The sequence below is a fragment of the Conger conger genome, chromosome 3, assembly GCF_963514075.1.
Source record: "Conger conger chromosome 3, fConCon1.1, whole genome shotgun sequence".
NCBI classification, from domain to species: Eukaryota; Metazoa; Chordata; class Actinopteri; order Anguilliformes; family Congridae; genus Conger; species Conger conger.
Window position 1 is genome coordinate 64,432,084 of NC_083762.1, and position 7,753 is coordinate 64,439,836.

A 7,753-nucleotide genomic window follows, 5' to 3' on the forward strand; every position below is an offset into this window, starting at 1 on the left:
ATGTTGAGACTTCCAGAAAATGAAGTGCAGTTAGAGGTAGAAACACAGAAACAGGTTCCTCAATAGGAGGACCTCACCCTTCCCAGCACCATAATCAATACTCCACATCCCAAAGAAGAAATAGAAATTGAATAATAACAATGTAAGTTCCTTTTTTCTTTTTACTGAGAATTCTAAATCCACAACATTGTTCCTCCAGAAAACCTATACCGCCTCCCCTTGTCTAGCCAGGTCTTGTCTTGTCAAGGCAACACTGACCTTTAACCTCTGACCCCAACTGTCTGATGGCCTATTGATCACGTCTGGACTTAACAGGGCAAGACCTATCCCATAAAATGAGATTTAGTGTTTTCAATATAAATGTTTGTGTGTGTGTGTGTGTGTGTGTGTAACTGACAGCTGAGCTGTGGAAACAGCTCACTGATATATTCATTTAATAATAAAACTATTGTATTACTGTAAGTGTAAAATTGTTTTGAAAAATGTAAACACAGCCTGACACAACACAGATGATTATCTCTATGTGTATTACAATCAGCCTTACCATAGCTATGGACATTTATTTTCATTGTCCTTAAAATGTTCCGTGTAGAAATTGAATTCTAAATTGCTTCATTGTGAGTGACTGTCATTTAAAATAGCCCTGACTCCATAAAATTACTCTATAAATTTTATGTACTCCCTCTACACAGTTGACTGTTTTAATATAAATGCAACTCAGATGTTATGAATATTAGTTATTTCATTTCACTGGTTTTCTAAAGAGTGGCTATAGTTCCACAAAGAGAAAATGGCATTATGTCCAGAAATTAGCCAGAGTAGCATTAGCGCAATGCACTGCATTTAAACACTAGAGTAATTACTGTTCATTCACTTTCTGACATAAGTGCCTGTTTCAATAGCAGGGACTACTGCTCAAGGAAAATTGGACACTGATTAGTAAGTAATTCTCATTTTTTAAACGATCGCTGTATATATAAACATGACCTTAATCATTTCAGAAAATTGCTTTTCACAGTTGCTGCACTGTTCAAAGAAAAGCAAGAAGAAAAAAAATAAAACCAGTATAAAATAATAATAATAATAATAATTATCCAGCATGTCTCTCGCTTTCCCTGTAGGACCTCTCAGGAGTGATTTGAATCTTTCTCATCTACCACAAAGAGCACACTTCCCACTGTCCAATTTCCTGGGCTCATTGACTGAGGAACCATAGGGAAATGAGGACAGAAGGTTTTCCTCTTTTGGCGGGAGTTGTCATGGGAGCAGGTCATTGAATAGTTTTAGCAAGCTGGTGATTTTAAACTGAACAGTTATGCCCAGTCTGAGAACAAAACATGAGGACTGTGTCATTCATTGTATATGTTTTTCTTTAGTAATTTATTTATTTCTGAAAAAAAACACAGTTAAACAGGCTTTGTTGAAACTGTTATTTACTGTACAAGAAATTATATAAATGCATGAAAACCTATCACTTCTGGAAAAAAACATTTGACTGGTCCCTGTGTTCCACAACAGTTAATAATATTATTAACGTAATAACGTTTTGATATGCTCATAAAGTAAATAGTAATTTAATTTTTATATTTTTGTAAGTAGTTGAGCTGTAGATGAATTAACATTATAAAAAAAGCTAAATTAGATTAATGCATACATGCTGGCAACCCAGAACTTACCAACAAATGCAATGCCTACTACTGCTCTGGAAGAAGGCAGGAAAAGCTCTTTGTTGTTAGCCACAGACACAGCCGTGAAAGATGTCAAAACCACAGGTGCAAATTGAGTTTGTTGTGTATACAACTACCTGCCAGATTAAATATTGCATGGCCGAATTTTGATCCAAGGAACACGAGGAAAGGTATCAATCCGTTGCAAAAACAACAAAAGGAAGGGAAAAAAATCTATAATTCTCCACAGCTGAAATTCAGCTTCCAGGTGTGGAATATATATTTATCTGTCTCCTCCTTTGCATCTTCTGCAGTACATGTTGAGATTTCATGTAAAGTAATACCTATAGGCTTGACCTCTTCGTCAGTTTGCCTGTGGCTATTCACAGATTGTATGTTTTCAAGCTCTATTCCTCAGGGAGCGATCCTAATCAAACCATTATAAATATTTCAAAGCCTGTCCATACTCTTTAGACCTGTTGCAAATACACAAGCCTCTCCTGCCAAGCAAATCCCCCATGTTTACACTTTCTGCTAAGTTGTCATCGTTTTTGGTTTCAGTCTCATTACAGTGTGTAATGAGAGGCATGGATGGCTCTCCATATTGCATTATGAAATATTTAGCTCCCGCACCTATTACCCAGTCAAACTCGTTTTTCAGGGAAACCATATGGATTTTGTATTCTGTAAGTAAGATAGCTGTTACTTACTGAAGAAGAATTATCCAAACCTTTACAAACAAATACTGTACAGCTTTGAAGAAAACCGGGAGAAGACCACGAGAATACCCTCCAAATGAAATGAAAAGTAGAAACAGTCTTTGGAGATGCATCTTGACATCTGGTAGCCATCTGAGAGTACCTGGAGTCAAGCCAGAGAAGCACTAGAAAAATGAAAATGACTTCATTATGATGGAATAATCATTGCACATACCACTAAACTCAGATTGATCGCCCTCAATAGTTTACTACTTCTGAAGGAATGTTGATTATCTTTAAAAAAAGAAAAACAAGTGAAACAAGTAAATTATCGGTAATTTCAAATGGTCATATGACCAGTGATTATGTTTGGAATGACAAATTCAAGGTATGCTTCAAACTCAAACTGCAATGCTTGGTCCACAGATACTCTCGACAATAGCATGTTTCCTTTAGTCTGAGTGATGAAATGTTGTACAGTTTCTCAGGCCAATAAACTATCATCAAATGTATTTGCCAAACTGGAATAGCACAGCCACATTTTTATAGTCTGTATTCTACCAAAGTTATTTGATGGGTGTTAGTGTCTGCAGTACCTTAAGTTTCATGGGAATAAAAAAAACATGCTTTGAATGTATAAATCTTGAATGAGAACAAATTCACTATCTGAAGTTAACATTTCAGTATTTTGTTTTTGAAGAGCTGTTTGCTCTGTTTTTACATTTTACATTGACAAATGTGGGGTAGTGGTCAAACTGTACGAGGGGCTCTGTCCCAGCTCCCAGCACAACAATAATGAAGTAAAACAATGGTTGGACAGCATCCAGCCCTCTAGCCCTGCCCCTGAACTGGTGAAAACAAGCGCGTTTTCACACGAGAGAGAGGGAGAGAAAGCCTCTCTTACATCCTCTGCAGTGGTGTCAAGGACCATCGAAAACGCTGTCGCAGCCAAAGCTTAAAGGCAAACGGACACATCTAGAGAATGCGTTCAAACGCGCACAATAAATAAATAAATAATGGATGGAAATAAAACATGGAGAAAAAAAAAAGAATAAATAAAGCTTTTGTTGATTCATGATGGTTGATAGGCACAAAGGAGCCATTTTCTTTCAACCCTGTCACTTCAGTGTCACAGTAAAGAGCAGGTGTTAAGTTGAACTAAGCAAACTCCTTGTTTTTTTTATATTATTATCTATGAATTTGGCAGAATGCCTTTATTTATCAGGCATTTGCATATGCGAGCCCTGGTAATACCTATTGTACATTTGGATAAACAGAGAGAGGTCGAGTGCTAATCAGGCCCTCTGGAACTTTGGAGAAAAGGATGTGGGTGGATAATGGTGGTAAGCACTCAAGAATATTTCACTTGTCTGTTCAAAGAATTATTTACCGTGCATGTTTATCGCTGAGGCCAGTTCAATTGGGGTTACCTCGGGCTTATCAATGTGGTTGCCTGTGCCCTGCTTCCCAGATATTTCAAAATGGCTGGATGTATCCTTGTGTGAAGCTCTTCTGTGAATGTTGAAACAGAGCTACATGGTGGAGTTATATAGCTAAAACAGTCTCACCATCCCCGTTCCTCTCTGATCTCGCTTAAACTCTTCCTCTTCAAGGCTGCATAAAAATTCCCCAAAGTGTCGAAAACAGTCACTTCAACTGTTTTCTACACTCTTGAACAATCACAATACACACTTCAGCCGTCGCTTGATTTCAGGCGAAGTGTGCAACAAAGATATTTCCACACATTGCCTCTCAAATATTGCATTTTAAAACAGAGGCAGAAATTCACATACATCTGCTTTTATAATTCAGAGCAAGGTTGTCATGACACATACTCAACTATTTCAATTAAGAGAACAGATATAATGACACATACTCAACAATTACAGAACACTGACATATACTCAAGTATTACAGTTTAGAATACAAACATAATAACTTACATGCAGCTGGACAGTCAGGACTCTCACAAGTTAGAAATTCTGATAGTTACAGTATGTAAATTATGAAGTTAAAACCGGACAAATGCCGGCTGGCTTCTTTAAGCATTATTCTTTTTTTTGTTGTCTCAAAGCCAGAGAAGGTTCCAGACAGGTTAAGACTGCATTATGTAAAGATGGTGACATATAATGCTGGTGATTAGGATATTGACAGGGCAATAGGGATTTTGGAACGGATGGTACTAAGGTTTTTTCCCCTTTTTTGTGAGAGTATAAACAGGATTAACATTGGCAGCTTGGAGTGGGCACAAATACAAACAGTTCCCTCCTGCATGGATTCAAATCACTGCTAATGAGCTTTTCTCTTGAGAGAGAGAGAGACAGAGAGAGAGAGAGGGTATGCATATCTGGGATAAAGTGTTATCTTACAATGATACTTGGCTGGCTTGTACTTCCTGTCACATCTTGCACAGCTTACATTATTTTACATAGTATCAATTTAGACAGCTGGACATTTTTGCAGAAGAAATTCAGGCTAAGTATCTATCTCCAGAGTACAAGGTCAGTGCCCCACTTTGGAATCAAGCCTACAACCACTGAGATTCAAGCCTTTGTCCACAAGATGGTGGCCCACAAATGCAGTTATAATGATATAAAATTATATTTGTAGTACATACTGTAGCTACATTTGGTTTGTTTCCAAGCAAGCATTTGCTCAGACAAAAAAACATTTGATGTTTATATTTTTCCTTCTACATTAAAAAAATGTGAATTTCATTTTTATTTACATTAAATATTTTAGGTGGTCCTGGAGTCTTTCAGTATTTTTTCAGTGGTCTGTGGAGAAAATAAAAGTTTGAGAGCCGTACATCGTACTATATATAGTTCAGCAGGGGAATATGATATTCCTGAAATTGGACATATGTAAGATAGCGATAGTGATAGCGATCATTCTATATTTTGCCTTTCTCTCTGGAAAAAAAGAGAAATCATTATTTTCACACTTTAAGAGCTCTTCCTCTCGGAACAGTGAGGCACTCTACTTGAATCTCTTCCATCATAAAGGTGTATGATTATTATGAGAAGGCGCAGGCCTGTGAAACCCATGAGTTTATGTGGAGCGGGGGGGGGCACAAAACTTTTTTCCACATGTAATCTGTGTAAAGTATTCAAGAAAAGCTCTCAGCAGGAGCTCAATCCATCTCACACACTATTGAAGTCCTAGCAGTGATAAATTGTATCTAGAGCAAGTCAAGCGCTGCTTAAAAAATGAGCCACTGTGACGTTCGGTAACCACTTTTCTTTTGGGCAATAATAATGAAGTTATCCCGCAGGCCGAGTCCCCTCCTCCGACCGCACCGTTCCCCGAAAATCGCCGCGCATTTTTCTTCCCCAAATATTTAGCGTCGGGGTCTCGTCGGCGAGGCACGTGAAGCGCGTGTCTCGCAGTGACGATCGAAAGCAATTACCATTAGAGTGCCGAGGGTGGGCAGACATTCCCCTCGACCTGCGCTTGAATCTCATTGCTCCGCAGAGTGTGTGCATGCAATCTAACGGCCGGATCGATGCGGCCCGGCGAGTTAGCGGCCGGCGACCGCCTTCCAGTGCCCGCCGAAGCACGCTACATTCCCGCCGACCGAATAAATGTCAAAACATTCCAAACAACCGCAATTCTTGGGAGAAATTGTTCTCGTGAAACATTATTGACATGTTTTAACCTACATTTCCAGCTTCCTAGGGGGGAAGTCACTTCTCATTTGGAGAGCGTTGCGCCAGAGCGTCTGCCCCCCCCCCCCCCCCCGACTCCCTGCTGACTCTTGCCCTCGTCTGCTCCGAATCCAGCAGGTCTGGCTGGGCGGGTGGGGGTTGGGGGTCAGGGGTCAGCAGCCAGGCATCAGCCCAAGGTCAAGGTGACAACAGGGGAGGTATCTCTGGAGTGTGGCCTTCATCTCTGCTGCGGCCGTGAAAGCCGATCAATACAAATTAAAAAGGCTGGCTGTCTCAGCGGCCCCTGCCATCTGATCTATGGGCCGTTTCTTTATCCCTCTCTCCCTCTCTCCCTCTCCGTGCGTCTGTTTCTCGGCTCAGGCCGCACGTTCTCCTCACGTTCCGCACCTCCGCTCGGTCTCCTCCCTCTCCGCGGCCTTTCTGTCATGGAGCTCTGGCCACACATTACCACGGAGCCAACTTCAGTCGCCCCGAAAACCTGTTAAACGAAAAAGAAATTAAACCTATATTGTTTGAACGGTAATTTATTATGTAGCCAGTCTTTTTTATTTACATTTGGTGCGTCTAAGGTTTTAGAATTGCACGGAGCAATTACACACATGGCCAGGCTGATAGCCACAGAAATAGCTAAAGCCTTTATCACCCTGGCAGAAAAGGTTTGCCAATTCTGTGTGGCTGGACCAGTGATGTAGTTTGCATTTCAATTATAAAATGGGGAAATACTGGTCTTTTCATTCCAATGCAATATCAAAAAACATGGAATTCAACCTGTTTTTAATTTGGACAGCAGAATAAAGGGATTCTGCCCAAAATGGTAAAAAAAATAAGAATTTTAATCAGAGCATTTAATTTAATACAAGTTTTGTTTTCAATTTATTTGGAGATGCCTGTAATGTGTGTGTGTTTGTGTGCATGTGTTTGTGTTTATGCTCGAGTGCATTACGTAACATTTAGTGTCTATTATAATAGACTATTACTCCTGTATTGAATCCAAATATTTTCTAAATTATTATTTCAAGATGTCAAGAGCTGAGGACTATTCTTCCTCAAAATAAGCATTTGCAGATTTAGGATTTCTTTCCAAAAAAAAAAAAATCTTAAAAATATATTTTTACAAGGAACACATTGACTTGGCATAGTCTTCCACATCTTTTAACAAGACAATACCGTGTCAGAACAGAAATGAAATGCAGCAAAACTCTAGTGGGAGATGTTTCAAATGGTACGGGGAAAAAATAATAAATCACAGCTTAAAACACATTGTTATGCAAAAATGAAAGTAATTTCCTGTTATATGAAATTGTAATTCCCTTCTTATTTTGATACTGGAGGACTGGAGGACTTAAATGCGGCCCATAATGCCATCTACTATCCCAGCATGCTTTATCTGACTGACCAACCTGAAAAAAAAAAAAACATAATACACAAAGCAAATGGCAATCAACAGACAAGCCCAGAGCTTGCCTGTACTGATGTAACTGGGAGTTCATGTGCGTACGGTGTCTTACGACAGAGAGTGGACCGTGTTGACAACCGCCCCACACACACACACACACACACACACACACCCCCAGCAGAAACAAATGCAATTACAAAGTTAATTGTGTTCGGTCCCGGAGTTTGCAAGTGCAAGGGAAGTCAGCATCTTGACTTTGCTGACAGTGCAGAGCATCTGGGAGGAGGGGGGGGGGAGTTTGGGTTGATGGAGGAGAAGGGGGGG